Source organism: Dermacentor variabilis, chromosome 6 (assembly GCF_050947875.1).
Source record: "Dermacentor variabilis isolate Ectoservices chromosome 6, ASM5094787v1, whole genome shotgun sequence".
Lineage (NCBI taxonomy): Eukaryota > Metazoa > Arthropoda > Arachnida > Ixodida > Ixodidae > Dermacentor > Dermacentor variabilis.
This window is the reverse complement of record NC_134573.1, coordinates 194,792,096-194,809,113: the sequence shown is the minus strand read 5'-3', so window position 1 is coordinate 194,809,113 and position 17,018 is coordinate 194,792,096. Positions and strand designations below refer to the sequence as shown.

At 49.1% G+C, this 17,018-nt stretch overlaps 1 long non-coding RNA gene across 7 annotated transcripts in view; it reads right to left on the bottom strand.

Annotated features, from left to right (window-relative positions):
- LOC142586037 (uncharacterized) overlaps positions 1 to 17,018 on the bottom strand; it is a 415,255-nt gene that overhangs the window by 312,981 nt on the left and 85,256 nt on the right. The gene's annotated exons all lie outside the window — the stretch shown is intronic.

The window sequence follows — 17,018 nt, the reverse complement described above, 5'->3', positions numbered from 1 at the left end:
CAAAGACACCCCATACTTGTGGACTGCTGACTGCGAGTCGGCGTTTCAACAGCTGAAATTTTTTTTTTTGACTTCTGGACCGGTACTGTGGCATTTTGATCCGGAGGCGTCAACTGAGCTGCACACTGACGCCAGCGGTGCGGGTGTTGATGCCGTGCTTGTTCAACTCTGCGATGGCCGTGAGCATGTCATTGCCTACGCTAGTCGGACACTTACAAAAGCGGAGACAAACTACACCGTTACTGAACTAGAGTGCCTAGCAGTCGTCTTCGCCATTCAGAAGTTCCGTCCCTATCTACATGGCCGCGCATTCACGATCGTGACTGACCATCATTCACTCTGTTGGCTGGTTGGGCTGCGTGACCCGTCTGGCCGGTTGGCCCGCTGGGCTTTGCGCCTTCAAGAGTACAGCTTCTCCGTTAACTACAAGAGCGGACGCTGTCACACGGATGCTGATTGCCTATCCCGTCTCCCTTCGCCGCACACTAAAGCTGAGGATGATGACTTCGACGACTACCTAGTTTCCATCTCTTCCAACTTTACAGACCTGCGTACCTTCGAGAGCGAGCAACGTTGCGACCCTACCTTGAAATCCCTACGGGCAGCTGCACGTGAGCCAGCAGGAACAACACCGTTTACTTTTCGTAATGGTTTGCTGTACGAAAAAAATTACTCGGCTGATGGTCCCCCGTTGCTTCTAGTTGTGCCCGAAAACCTGCGCTCGGCTGTCCTTCGTTGTATGCATGACGATATCACGTCCGGGCACCTTGGCTTTACACGCACATTACACCGACTTAGACAGAGATTTTTCTGGCCCAAGCTCTGGAAAACAACGAAACAGTATGTCGCCAGCTGTACTGTTTGCCAGCGCCACAAGCAAAAGACGACGGCCCCAGCAGGCTATTTACAACCAGTTAAGCCACCGACGTTACCTTTTGAAAAAGTGGGCATCGACTTGCTTGGCCCGCTCCCAAAGACGTCAGCTGGCTACCGCTGGATTATAGTATGCGTAGATTATCTTACTCGCTACACGGAAACGGCGGCGCTTCCATCTGCCACTGCAGCAGATGTCTCTTCATTTTTGTTGCATCACGTCATACTCCGTCACGGCGCTCCCCGTGTTGTCATCAGTGACCGTGGACGGCAGTTCACCGCCGACGTCGTTGAAGAACTTTTGCGGCTTTGTGGTTCTGCATATCGTCATGCCACTCCTTACCAACCGCAAACCAATGGCCTCACGGAGCGGACGAATCGAACCCTTACCAACATGTTATCAATGTATGTCGCTGCTGACCACAAGAATTGGGACGCCGTCTTACCTTTTGTAACGTACGCGTACAATAGTGCCAAGCACGAAGTTACTGGATATGCGCCGTTCTTTTTGCAGTACGCCCGCGCACCCCAGAGCTTTCTGGACACTATTCTACCTTTATCGTGCCAACAGGATCCTTCCATCGCCCAAACTCTGTGTCGTGCTGAGGAAGCACGTCGACTGGCGCATCTTAGGACGTTGTCCTCACAAGGCAACAGCAAGATTCGCTATGATGCGCGGCATCTCCCCGTCAGTTTTACTCCCGGTGATTATGTTTGGTTGTGGACACCTGTTCGCAAAACGGGATTGTACCACAAGTTTCTCGCCACTTACACCGGACCATTCGTTATACTCAACCGCTTGAGCGATGTGAACTATGTCGTCGCCAAAGTGACGGCAAGTAATCGGCGTTCACGGGCGACGCAAGTTGTTCACGTGGCCAGACTCAAGCAGTGCCATCACAGGTCCCTTTAACTCGCTCGGCGAGCTTCGTCTGCCCCCGGGGACAATGTCGCAGCACTGCGCGGCTGCGGCTGAGGCAGAAAAAGACGAAGTAGAGTGTGCGCGCGTGATCTCGCGGTACTCTGCGCCGGCTGGGGCCTGGCCTGTAGCTTCCCTCTCGGACCTCGTTTCACCGTTTCACCCTGTAAATAAACATCATTCGTAACAATATATATATATATATATATATATATATATATATATATATATATATATATATATATATATATATTGTGCCACTGCCTTCCTATTCTGATGTATAGTGCTTGAATTTCTTAGGCAAGGGGTTTACGCTGTACTTAACTTCATGGCGGCTGTGTGCGACCCATAAAATAGATTTTGTGTGTTCCCTAGTAAAATTACATTCCCTTACGTTTTTTACATCGCACTCAAATTAAAGTACACAGCCCCCCTTGAAAAGTTGGCAACACAAGCATTCGTGCTGGATTCACGGAAGCTTACGTACACGTTTTCTGATTGCACGAATCTTGACAGCGAATCCCTGTTTAAATATTGCACAGTTCAACTCTTTTTGATATTATTACCACCTGGATTATTGCCAGCGCCGTTATCCAGGTGGTGATTAGGACTATAAGCTTTAAATCACCGATTCTGTTGTGGACCAGCAGGTGCATGGTCCTGTTCGTTCTCGCTCAAAGTCGAATTGCAGCTACCATTGTCGCTTCTTGGCGCGAGGAAAATGCGAAAAGGTTTCAAGTTTCCTGCAGAGTTCAGTGTGCCTCCAAGAAGCACCATTTGCTGACTCAGCGTCGAGCTGCTTTCGAGTAAATTGAAAGAGAAAGAGAGAGAGCGAGAGAGAAATAACATGTTTATTTTATAAATCAAGCCTATATGAAAGGCATCCCTATATTATGCCTTGAGTTGGGGCCGCCCTTGGGCCGAATCTGATCCTCGGTGGTTTGCAGCTGGCAATACTTAGCCCGATTCCTAAAGAAATATTCCTCGAGTGAAGTGAGGCGTGAACCAAAGCTAGCTCAGAAGAATGCTCAGTAAATATCAATGACGTCGTGAGTAAATCGGAAAAAAATTCTTCCGTTCTTGTTAACAGTAAGTTGGCCCTGAATCCATGTCTGAGTGGTAGCTCGCACTGGAATTCCTTACGCAGAGCTTGAGACCACTGCGTGCTGGTTGCATGCGGCGGAAGTAATTTTAGAGCCGGAAAAATACGCAGTGAGATTTGGGCACCATCTATGAGGCGCCTGCACAACATCATCAAACGTTTTGGCAATGATTTTGGCTACTTGACGCTCTCAGAAAATTTTGGTCTGGCTATTTTCGGGCTACATTTTGAGATCATTTGGCTATTTTATGTTGGGGCCATCTCGCAACCCTGAGCTTGATCTTCTCTGGCAGTTGCTACGGTTTTCGTGTGCGTTATGAAGGCACCGGCTTGGTCTCGGGATCGAGCGAGAAGGATGCAGCAGCAACGCAAGCGGTGGCAGGGGAGTTCGCCGACTCCGAAGTGAGCCCCCTGCGCGACCCAGTTGCTTGAAATAATAAAGACTGCATTTCCTTACAGTGCCCTAGCATCATTCCTAATGGCGCTTTACGCTTCACAAAAATTCCCAAAACGGACATCAAACACACAATAATGACGCAGTTACGCCCGAAAGGCGAATCATCGATTGCCATAGCAAATTAATGGACAGCTATACAAAGTAAGGATAGTAGTTTTGTCGGACGTAGAAACTTGCAAACATTCGCCTAATAACTAAATTAGCAAGCATGGTCTCAGTGCGCACAGGCAAACATGAAGACATCACATTCGAGAGTGCGCGGACACTCGCTGTCAAAACGCTGGCGTGAGAAAGGGCAGCAGCGAGCGAAGTGACCTTCGTGCTCTCTATCGCTTCGACGCAAGCTGAGCGGCGACAGCGCAACAGGCACAAAGGTACGAGACGTCGGTGCACCTAGACTGCCGCGTGGCACCGAGCGAAGTGACCTTCGCGCTGTCGATCGCTTCAATGAAAACGGAGCGGTGAGAACGCAGCACGCACAAAGGTATGAGACGTCGAAGCTCATAGACTCTGCCCTCAACGCAGATCGCTTTCAATATAGGGCGCGCGCCGCCGCACAATACGCAGTTGCTGCCGGAATACAATGCCGTCCCCCCTGCCTCCCTTCCCCTCCCTCCCCCCCCCCCCGGAGCCTAGCGCGCGACAAAATACGGCAAGCTTCTTTCTCGCTTTCCTCCCTTACGCGCTCCAGATGGTGCCGCCACCGCCAGCTCACCGTCGCACGCTTTTACTCTCGCGAACAGCATAGGGCGCGCAGGCACGATGTCGTCGGCCTTGCTCTATATACGGAACATCGCGGCGACGGCAGGAATGCGTCTGGAGTGTCAATATAGTGCAATTATATAGGAATGGCATCTATACGCTTGCACGTAATCCGCGCTCGCGAAGTGAAACGTCAATGTATTTTTTTTTAAGCTGGCAGCGATGTACATACAATGTTAGTTTGGCCCAGAAAGCCCGTGGAGACATAAACAACCCCTGTTGGAAATAGCGGCTGGGTGATACACAGTGGAGAGAGAGAGAGAACAACTTTAGTAAATATGCCTGCAGAGTCGGTTAGGCTCCCTCCACGCAGGGAGCATTGTGCTCCTCGCGGTCTTGGTTCCTCGCTACTTCCGCGGATCCGAGAGGGCCGCCACCCCCTTCCTGGGGGTGCTGAGAGTGCGACGCATTTTCTGCGGCAAAAAAAGCAAATAAATAAATAACTCACGCAATGCCTTTACTAGAGGTTAGCAATTTCACTGACTTGAATAAGAGAAAGTTGAAACTCCTGATTTATGCAATAGCCCCAATACATAATATAATACAAATATCTCTTAATATCAACAAGAGTGGCAATCATTTTTTTTTTAGACTTAACTTTTCCTGGCTGAATAACACTGGCGTGCGGTCAGGGGATGATTCCGCAGGTGGAATTATTAAGATACCTGGGAGTAATCTATACAGAAATACTGAATTCACGAACATACCTCGAGTATGTATTGCATATTGTCACCTGCAGTAGTGGGCACAGTGCAAGAGAAGAGGCGGGCAAGGACAAGACGTGCGCGTGCTGCATGCCCCACTCGATCCCTGCGCCGTTTTCTCCAGGAGCCGGCTGCCCTTAATAAACGTCGCCCTTTCAAGACACGTGGCTAGTGGTGCAGCACGTGCCGTTGGACGACAAGTCAACAGCAGTCGCTTCGGAATGCGCAGGGAGACTCTGCTCATGATTTATGGTATTCATGTCCACCCTCATTTTACAGTTTGATTACTGATTATTCTCTAGGGTTCCTTCTTATAAATGATGGCCTCTTTTTCCTTTAGAAGGCGAATTATTATGGTTACGCCTTTGCCTTCCAAAGTTTGTAGCGAATAATATTCTTTGTTACGAAACTAACTTGCCTTCTCTTCAAACTCGATTTCCGATGCTGACTAAACATTACAGAGCATCTATGCTTGTCCCAAGAGACGCACCTACTATGGGACGATCCTCTAAAGCTCAACAACACACCCTATAATGACAAACTGATGTGTTAGCCGCATACAGTTTGTCGACCCTTCTGCCAACATTGACATGCCAACTGGTTCAATCGCCACTCATGAGGTCGCCGGAGTGGCTTGTAACCCCGCGCAAGACCCGACTTCGCTCGATGCCCTTGGTAGCCCCATCGCCGACGCGCTGACTGTTTCACAACGTGCCCACTTTCTACGCCTTCTCAAGAAGTTCCGTTCTACTCTCGACTGCCAGCATGTTCCCCTGGGCCTCACTTTAATCATTTTTTCATCATCATCATCACCAGCCTGGTTACGTCCACTGCAGGGCGAAGGCATCTCCCATACTTCTCCAACTACCCCGGTCATGTACTAATTGCGGCCATGTTGTCCCTGCAAACTTCTTAATCTCATCCGCCCACCTAACTTTCTGCCGTCCCCTGCTACGCTTCCCTTCCCTTGGAATCCAGTCTGTAACCCTTAATGACCATCGGCTATCTTCCCTCCTCATTACATGTCCTGCCCATGCCCCCCCCCATTTCTTTTTCTTGATTTCAACTAAGATGTCATTAACTCGCGTTTGTTCCCTCACCCAGTCTGCTCTTTTTTTTATCCCTTAACGTTACACCTATCATTCTTCTTTCCATAGCTCGTTGTTTCATCCTCATTTTTTATCGGTTACCAAATACGCCACTGTCACAAAGACAGTACCGTGTGTCCGCGACAAAGCAACGTGTTATCGAAGACCGAGTAGCCGATATGCTCAAGCGCGGCGTTATCTAGTCTTTGAATAGGCCCTGGTCATCCCCACTTGACAGGAATCGACTCGTTTCTGTGTCATTTACCGTCGACTTAACAAAATTGCTCGCAAATATGTTTACTCTTTGTCGAGAATTGACGATGCCCTTGACGGCCTTCAAGGCACCATTCGTTGCAAAGCTTTTCGGGCTTTGCAATGCCCCCGCAACATTTGAGCGTCTGATGGACAACCTTTTGCGTGGTCGAAAGCGTACCTGTGCTACTTAGATGATGTGGTCAGTTATTTCATCCGATTTTTGCATCCATCTCTGTAGGCTAGAGGAAGTGTTACAATACCTAACTGACACCGACCTTCAGCTCAACCTGAAGAAATGTCGCTTTGGCGCAAGTCAGCGCCCCATTCTTGGCCACGTGGTATCTAAAAACGAAATCATTCCTGACGCCACCAAGCTCCGTGCAGTTGCCGATTTTCCCAAGCCTCCCTCCATTAAAGAACTTCGCAGCTTCCTTGGCCTCTATTCATACTTTCGCTGCTTCATTCGTAATTTTGCGCACATCACCGCTCCCTTGAATCAGCTTCTACGATGCTGACTATCGTTCTTTCGTTCCCAGCAGGGTGCGATATGGCTTAGCAGCAACGCCAGGATGTCTGAATTAGTGATCTACTCCTCTTCCTTTCAAATCCATCGACTCTTCCTCCACCTGCTCGAGCTTTGCGCCGTCAAGCATCTCACTTCGAAATTCGGGATGGACTTCTCTATCCACGGAATTACACCTCTGGCGTCCGCAAGTGGTTGCTGGCCATACCTCGACATCTTCGTGGCAAAATATGTTCGGCCTTCCACACAGATCCACAGTGTGCACATGTAGGCGTTTTCCAGACGTACACCGGCTGCGCTCCAGGTGTTATTAGCGTGGCATGTAACTTTTGTGTGCATGTACATTCGATCGTGCATCAGTGCCAATGCCGCAAGGTTTCTGCTCAGCATGTCTCTGGTCCACTCCAGCCTATCTCCTGCCCAGCCAGGCCCTTCGATCACACTGTCATTGACTTGTACGGACTCCTTCCCAGTACGGCTTCCGGATACCTCTCAATTGTCGTAGTCATCGATCGCTTGACACGATGCGCAGAAACAGCCACTCGTCTGGCTGGTGCCACAGCGCGTGATGTAGCATACTTCCTCCTGCGAAACTTCATCCTCCGTAACGGCGCACCTGGCGAGCTTTTGAGCGATAGAGGATGGGTGTTACTCTCCGAAGTCGTAAGTGTGCTCCTTGCTGAATGTACGCATCGTTCATGGTACCATCTACCAGCCTCAAACTAACGCTTTGAACTAACTTTTTGAACGAAAGATTTAACCGCGTTCTTGGCTACATGCTCTCCATATACGTCGCCTCTGGTCAAATTGATCGGGACCTTATTTTGCCGTTCATCACGTACCTCTACAACACTGCACCACAGGTGACGACAGGTTCTCTCCCCATTCTTCTTTTTGTAGGGCCGCGAACCTTCGACCACACTCGACACCATTCTCGACACCGTACCGGCTCCCTTGTGTGGCTTTTGGTTCCAGCTGTTCCTGCTCTCCTGTCCTCCAAGCTTCTCTACAAATATCAAGAACCCTTCCGTGTTGCATGGCAGACATCGCCTGTGAACTATTGGTCGAGGCTGTCACGTCATTCACGTACCAACGCTGTCGTGGTCGCGAAACCGTCCACGTACAGCGCTTTAAGCAGTATTACGACCCGCTCATACTATTTTCACCATGAGTCGCCAGGATGCCTCTTGTCCAATGGGGGGGGGGAGGGGGGATGGCAGTGGAGCGGAATGCCCGGCGCTTCAGCCACATCGCCAGTCTTCCGGGAGGTGCGAGCTCGAGATTGCCTGGCCTGCTCTGGTTGAGACGCTGCCAACGATGCCTGCTGCTGTCTTGTCATGTCATTTGTTCGCATTAGATTTCTTACGAGAACCCACTGCATTTGAGAATCAATGAACTCACCTACATTGTTCCTAGGTAATTTTTGCGCTCTGATATTGGCGGCACCACAAGTAATAATTCATGATTTGGTTTTCCGAAATGTACCTGCTCCTACAGCAAGCGTTGAATTTGATGATATATTTCCTAAAGATACTCAGCTCCTGCCTATTAGATACCTAAAATTGTTGGATTACCACTTTGAGAACCTCCAAATAAATACAGTAAAAGCCACAGATGCTTCTGCCAATGAGGAGAAGGTAGGAGTGGTCATTTTTTCACAATCATTAAGCTGGTCTTTTTCTGTTCGACTGCCCGACTTCGCACCAATGTTCCAGGCATAATTATTAACTATCATTAAAGCTCTCCAAAGACTTTCCACATGCATTCATTCAGTCGTTAAATTAAGCGACTAGTCCGCTTGTTTTGTCAATGCCACATTCAACCGTTCTCTGAAAATTTCATCCATCTATGCCCCAACATCTCCGCCTCGTCCATTTGGTATGGGTACCAGGGCACACGAGCCTGACTTTAACCAAGTCAATGGCGGCAGCATCTGTTAAAGGCCCGGTACTGAGGATTCTACGTCATTTGGCAAATATCTCTGCTTCAAGATTTAAAAAGACAATTCAGTTCATGAGGAACATGTCAAGTCACCTGTAATAAATAACAGACTTTCAGCATCTTAGATTCCTTTGGCACAGCACATGGTGTTTCAGTAGATAATATGATATTTTTGTTTAACAGAATTGCGTTGCCGAATACCAATGCCTAATGTTTATTCCCACAGGTCTCGTTTCGCTACTTCCCTTGAACGTCATTATTGCTAGGAACTGTAAACTATTGAACATTTCTTGACATAATGTCGTAGGTTCTACATGCAAAGAAAACTACTTCTGGAAGGTCCCGTTGGTCAACTTGGACTGTGCATTACGCCGACTGTTATACTATCTCTTTGGGCGTTGGACGATGCTGCAATAGGAACGTATGTGATACCACATTTTATTTTGTCAGTGAAAGTAAGAGACCCCCATGTTCATCGATTTTATTACTCACCATTAATAAAAAAATAATATCACCTATTCTATAGCATAGCAATAAAATTCATATTAACAATAACTATTAATTTAATATCTCGTCCTTAAGTTCTCATTGCCTACTATTTGTTGTTTCGTGGCCGATTCCCCGTAATGGGTTGAGCCTCCATACGGCGCCAAGCCGCATCAAACCCAGCACTCCCAATAAGTCTTCTAAAAAATTTCCCCCTTTATGTCTTCGAAGAAGACGGCGGCTGAGATTCCGCGCAAGCATAACGCACGCTCGCGCTTGCACGTCCTTTGCGGAAATGTTGGCGTGATTTTCCGAAAGTTGTTCGGATACGCGTGCAGCTGCTAGCGAAATGCTTGCAGTAGTGATCATCGTTGGCATAAATGAAACGCCTCCTGAGTGCTTGTCAGCAGGCACATCAACGTGTTGGCTGACTGAGCCTATTGCTTCTGCTTCTATATTTGTGTTTTAATAATATCCCAGGTTTGGAATGGTTGCTGCTTTGTTTTGCAATCTCTTATAAAATGTAAAATGAACTTTCTCACGAAATGCCCACTTCATAACTGCGCTGTGCATCGCGAAACTCCTCAGTTCCATGTTTTCCTATGGGCCGGAAAAAGACCGGTAACCCCAGTCGTCCACCGCTACTGACAAGAGCGCCACCGCGTACTGCCGATGTTCGCAGTCGCAGTGTGTCTATACTAAGATGCACAATGCACAATGTAAACAAGGACGAGCGTCAGGCTCCAGGGCTAAGAAAGATTGGCCTTCAGAACTCCAAGAGCCTGGCTACCCATTTTAAACGCTTGTGGGTGTGCTAATGATGAGTAGTTTCATAGATGAAATCGAATGCTAGTCGAATAGTGTCAGAAGCGAAGCGAATCGAATGTCGAATAGTTTCCAAATAATGTGTGCACTTATCATTAATATGAAGCAATTCTCACCTCTTCGCTTTCACAACAAATTAGCAAGCTCTGTCATTACACTGCATATAAAACACGATGTTTTAATAAAAGCGCAAAGGGAACATTAGGAGTATCTAAGCAGCTTGTTTGCAAACTCAGGGCTATACGGAGCATTGGCATACGGACACGGGAAAGGCAGCCTTGTTGGCCGAGAATGCACGTGCCTTCGCAACCAAATAAGAAACACCGCTGCGGCAAACGGAGAGCGACAGAAATGCAGTTTTCTTCCTTTAGTTCGTATATATATATATATATATATATATATATATATATATATATATATATATATATATATATATATATATATATATATATATATGGTCGCGGCAGGTGATGTCACTATTGCATCAAGTATGCTGCAATGAAAATTACTATTGTTGCATGTGAAGGAAGACAATATCCGCTGCCGAATGCCTTGTCTACGAACCTTATTTCGAGGGATGGTGTTTTCAGCCGGGAAAGTCTGGCTGTCTCAGCGACGCAACGTGCTGTACCACCTTATCTTTACCGTGGTTAAGATGAAGATTACTTCGTTCTTGCTGAACATTCAGGTTTGCTTTTGTACAATAGATCATTTTAAGTACATGAAAACTATTAAAAAGATATTCGGATTTTCGAATGATTACTATTGCATTTCAGAACCAAATGAAATATTGTCCGCTTGTTTCGAGGACAGAATGTAATCGGACACTACTAGGTTCGTTATTCGAAACTTTGGAATATCCGAACATCCCTAATAGCGATTCAACTGTTACAAGGCTGCCGAGTGTTGCCTCCCTCAAATGCCGCCTGTGAAATTCTTCACTCATTTGTTGGAAGTCATTTTATGTGTTGCTGAACAGGTCAACGTTATCTGTATACCGCAGGCAACCGATATATTCTCCCCTGATCCTCAAATCTACATCCTCCTAGTCTAACAGTATAAATACTTGTTCCAAGTATGCAATGAATAGTTTTCCGAGACCGTGTATAATTCTGACCCGCTTCTTATTCGGCATATTTCCTCTTGTGATGATTTATCGTTTACATGTGGATATGTTTTTAACGTATCTTTGATATTAATGCCCAACGGTTTCGGTTGATGCAGCTGCCGTGTAGGTTGGTTCAACAATATATATATATATATATATATATATATATATATATATATATATATATATATATATAATGAAATGGGGTTTATTGCAGCTCGTTCGAGGGATCACAGGCAGCTCTAGATCACGAGTCCTTGCGCTTCGCATCAACAGCCGAGCTCGGGTCTCGCGCCGCAGCGGTGGCAGTCCGCACAGTGCAACATGCATATTACCCACTACAACTTCCCCCGCGGCGAAGAGGAGCCATCCTGGCGACCTAAGGTGATGACACGATAAGGGGGTCGTGGTACGGCTTCAGGCGGCTGACGTGAACAGTCTCGCGGCCACGGCGGCGTTTGTCCAAAGATGGCGTCACCGAATCGACCACATAATTCACAGGCGAAGTACACGCGACGATCCGGTACGGACCTTGATATTTCGGAGCAAGCTTTCGGCTAAGGCCTGGAGCTTGGAAGCTTGGAACGGCAGCCGAAGCCAGACGTGAGAGTCCACGGCGAAGGTCTGTGTGGGCTGATCGTTGTCGTGGCGATCTTTGTGGATTCCTTGGGTATCCGACGTGAACGAGCGAGCCAGTTGGCGGCACTCTTCAGCGTGTCGAGCAACTTCGGAAAGAGGGGTGAATTCAGAGGCATCCGGGTGATATGGTAGTACGGTGTCGAGGGTAGTGGATGGTTCTCGTCCATAAAGAAGGAAAAATGGTGAGAAGCCTGTGGTAGCCTGAACGGCGGTATTGTATGCGTACGTCACAAAAGGGAGGACATCGTCCCAGTTGGAATGATCAGACGCAACATACATGGTGAGCATGTCCCCAAGAGTGCGGTTGAATCGTTCCGTTAGACCGTTAGTCTGTGGGTGATACGCCGTAGTGGTGCGGTGAATAGTGCGGCGAATAGTGCGGCACGCGGCGAGCAGCTCATTAATAACTTCGGACAAGAAGACACGGCCTCGGTCACTGAGCAGTTCTCGCGGTGCGCCGTGCCGTAAGACGAAATGCCGTAAGATGAATGCGGCGACGTCGCGAGCAGCAGCTGAAGCAAGTGCAGCAGTTTCAGCATATCTTGTGAGGTGGTCTACTGCGACAATTATCCAACGATTTCCGTTAGCACTGCATGGAAGAGGCCCATGAAGGTCAATGCCAACCCGATCAAAAGGACGTGCAGGACGCGGTAAAGGTTGCAGTGGGCCTGTCGTATGAGAAGATGTCTTGCGTCGCTGACAGTCTGCACATGACCGAATGTATTTGCAGACATAAGAATACATGCCGCGCCAGTAGTACCATTTGAGGCCTCGTAGAATATTGTCCATCATCCTTTCGAATGTCGCGGGTGCATTGCAGAGGCCGAATGGCATTACTGTAAACTCATACAGGCCATCAGGCGTAATGAAAGCTGTCTTCGAGCAGTCGGATTCATTCATTGGCACTTGCCAATAGCCCAATCGCAAGTTTAAAGAAGAAAAGAATTCGGCACCATGAAGACAATCCAGGGCGTCATCTATGCGCGGTAGAGGATAGACATCTTTTCGTGTAATCTTGTTGAGGCGACGATAGTCCACACAAAAACGAATCGAGCCATCTTTTTTCTTAATGAGTACTACGGGAGACGACCAAAGGCTGCAGGATGGCTTGATAACACCACATTCAAGCATGTCTTCAACTTGCTCGGTGATGACACGACGCTCGGTGGATGACACGCGGTGCGGATGCTGGCATAATGGTGCGTGATGTCCCGTATCAATGTGGTCAGAGACGGTACTTGTGCGGCCGAATGATGCTTGGTTGCAGTCCAAAGAGGCGTGAAAATCATTTAAAAGAGTAATAAGCCGCTCACGTTGTGTCGGCTCGAGGTCATCGGCAATAGAGCGACAAAAAACATCCGGTGATACTCGGTTAAATGGCACATGGCGTGCCAGTGCTGTTACGTCGGCAGTATCCACGTCGTCGGGAACAAGGAAATGCACAATAACGTCAGCGTCCACAGTCTGGATGGTACCGATAGTCTCGCCACAGTGCAAAGCCAAAGTGTACGAATTTGGGTTAGAAATCAGTATTTCTGCAGCCCCATGGTGAACCGTGAGGATGGCGAAAGGCAACAATATAGGCTGGCGGCGAATGAAGACGGCAGCGGGTGAAAACATGACCGTCGCTTCGGCAAGCGATGCGCATGAAAGAGGGACAAATACCGCGCTGTGAGGGGGAAGGTCAGTATCTGAAGCTACACAGACCCTGGTAACATCATGAACTTGAAAGTCGTGAGATGGCAAATCGCACAGAACGGAGAACTGAACCTCAGCACGTGCGCAGTCAATGACGGCGTGATGGCGCGACAGAATATCCCAACCGAGAATGACATCGTGGGAGCAACTAGTTAACATAAAGAAATCAATCGAATACAACATGTCTCGGATCAGCACCCTGGCAGTGCACATAGCTACTGGCTGAACTTGTTGTGCACTGGCTGTTCTAAGCAATAGTACCGAAGGCATCATGGTCACTTTCCGTAATTCACGGCAAAGTTTCTCACTAATCACGGATACAGCAGTACCTGTATCGACGAGTGCAAGACATTTGATGCCATCAACGGACACTTCAATAACGTTAGCGGGGGAAAAACGAGGACTTTGATGTTGCGACGATGACGCAGTTCGTGCCTCAGGAACTGCGGAAATCAGTTTTCCGCCTCAGTAGTACTGGCACTGGGCCTACGACGCATGGGTGAGAGTGAGCGCCGACGAGGGGAAGACGAGCGACGAGTACTGTAGAGCTGTGACTGCGGTGCTGGTATGTCATCAGCAGCGTAGACTTCCGGTGGTGGTCGCTGAGGCATACGGAATGGTCGGAAGCCGGAGCTGGGTGGTCGCGCGGTGCCCACGAAGGCAGGCAAGCGCCGGCGGCAGAAGCGCGCTACATGTCCCGGTGTACCGCAGGCATAGCATATTGGGCGGTTATCAGCAGTGCGCCAAGGATTTGTACCTTGCTGCTGTGCGCTGAAAAAGGGAGCCACCGGGTGGCGAGGCTTAGGCGGAGGAGAGAATCCCGGCAGACGAGGCCTCGCCCGTGCAGTGGCTTCAGCATACGTCAGAGGCGCGGCCACAGGAGCCGTCTGACACGGAGGTGGAAGAGCTTCGGTCACTTGCTCCTGAATTACCTGTCGGATCGCTGGAGCCAAATATTGAGAAGGCTTCTCCGTGGTCGGCAAAATCGAGAGCTGTAGCGCGACCTCCTCGCGCACAAATTCTTTTGTTTGCGTCAGCAAAGCTGTGTGGTTGTCGCCAATAACCAATGCTGCTAACGAATCTTCTGTAGGCGGTGGGCGCCGAGCTAAGATGCGTTGTTTCCGTAGCTCGTCAAAACTTTGGCACAAATTGACAACTTCGGCCACGGTACGCGGATCCTTGGCTAACAACATTTGAAATGCGTCTTCATCAATACCTTTCATAATGTGTTTTATCTTGTCCTGTTCCGCCATTGAGGGATTCACGCGCTTACACAGGTCAATGACATCTTCGATGTAACTTGTGAACGTTTCATCGTGATGTTGCGCACGCCCCCTGTAAGCGTTGTTCTGTGCGAAGCTTGCGCACAGCGGGGCGCCCGAACACTTCTGTGAAACTTTTCTTGAATGTGCTCCACGTTGTGAAATCGTGTTCGTGGTTTCGGAACCAGAGGTTCGCGACGGCGGTTAAGTAAAACAGCACGTTGTGCAACTTGGTGACATCGTCCCACTTGTTATGCTGGCTCACCCGTTCGTAAGATGACAACGAATCCTCCACGTCATGATCATCGGTGCCGCTAAAGATGTCAGGATCACGCTGGCGCAATGCACCGGAAACGATGACCGTCGGAGGCTGTGGTGCATCTTCCTGGGTGGTTTCGTCAGGCATGGTCGCAGCAGTCGGTAGCGTGCGGCTTCGGAGTTCCAGTTTTCGAGGTTACCCCGCACCTCCACCAAATGAAATGGCGTTTACTGCAGCTCGTTCGAGGGATCACAGGTAGCTCTAGATCACGAGTCCCAGCGCTTCGCATCAACAACCCGAGCTCGGGTCTCGCGCCGCAGCGGTAGCAGTCCGCACAGTGCCATATGCATATTACCCAATACAACTATATATATATATATATATATATATATATATATATATATATATATATATATATATATATATATATATATATATATATATATTTCTGTGGCGCGCCTCACTTGTAACAGAAAGATATACGCAAATATCCACATACCCCTCAAAATATCGTTGGTGTGCAGTATGACAAGGATAACGGTCACTGAAGGCCTCTTTTTCGGACTGCGTACCACACGGCTGACTCTATAGTGGGAGTTGGTGTATGGTAGCACGCGAAGATGACAAACGATGCTTGCTTGGGATTCCTTGCGGCGTTCTCTTTCATATCGCTCACGTGTTCGATTACAGATACCGAATTCAACAAACATATATCTTAGTTGAGACGCCCTTCGGGTCATAATTACTAGACACGCTTTATTACTCATCCCTGATGTGTCATTGTTCCACTTATTGCTATACGGCGCTCTCAGACTGTGTGGGACAGCAAATGCAAGGGCGGCGTGGGTGCCGGGTTTCGTTTCTCGTAATAAGCGACATATGCGACCGCTGTGCGCCTCTCTCCAAGTTGTCATAGCTGCAACACCAAGCACGTTGCGCCTCTTGCCACTACTTTCGAGAGCACTCGTCGGATGCTTGAGGCCGGCGAAAGCTCCATTCAGCTTGCCGCCTGTGCGCCGCTCTCTGCGACGCTCCATCCTCGGCACGCGAACCTGGGTGAGGCGCGGACTCGGGAGCTGCCACGTGGTTCTGCCACCGCGCTCGGCATTGCGTGGATTGCGCAAAGTGATCTGTCGGGCAGCCACCCTATTCCGAGCCCCGCTTTTGTATTCCACCAGTAGAAAGAGCGAGGCTTAAGCGCAGATTTCGTGCACAAGGGCGACGTGTGTTCGAGGCGCATACAAGTGCCTTCTATCACGCAACCGGGGGCAGCGTGGGAGGGAGTGGCGCGCTTCCTTCCTTCCGAAGCCCCCACCTCTGGGCGCACGAGAGACGCGATCTGCCTCGCCGGCGACGTACCGACTCCGGCTGGGGCTTTCAAGATCCGGGGCCCATTGTGTATACCAAGTTGTTGCATCAGCGCAGTATTGGCCACTTTTTTTCTTCTTCTCGTAACTGGCTACGGACGTAAAACAAAGGAATGCCCTTCGCTGAAAAAAAACTCTCGCGGTGGCAATGGGGAGGAGATCGTAAACTACAGCCCTGGGCGACGCCTTTTGCTGAGTGCGGTCTCCCACTCGCGCCAGTGCGGCGGCATCAGTGGCCTCGCAGCACCGGGGCCTGTTTTGAAAAGTTCCCCGAATATAATCGTAAATTACTCGGCTCGCCTGTAGAGCCCCCTCCGCTTCCGCCTTGTTGCTCGTCCGCGGGCCAGAAAGTTATAACGTTGGTCCGGCCTTCTTCTTAGCTCGCCGCATGACGTAAGGCTTTGCTCACAAGCAGGATGGAGTGCCGTTGAAAAGCGGGCTTCCCCTCGCTTCTTTATACGAGGCTCGCCGGCCTGGAGGAGGGACTGATAGGCGGTTGTTTCTCTTTGTTTGCCCCCACTGCTTCGAGCATGCTTCACTTCCTGGCGCAACCCTGTCCGTCTTTATTTCGGGTTACGTGAGTGAAGGAACTCGCGTAGTGCTGCCATAGATACGCACCGCGGTCATTACAGCACCGCAAGAACAGCTCGCGTAACGAAAGCGCAAGCAGGATTGTCGGCTCCTTATAGCACCACTATGCAGTATGTAGCTGTCTCTTCTTTTGGGTAGAAAAGAAATGAATGTGCACCT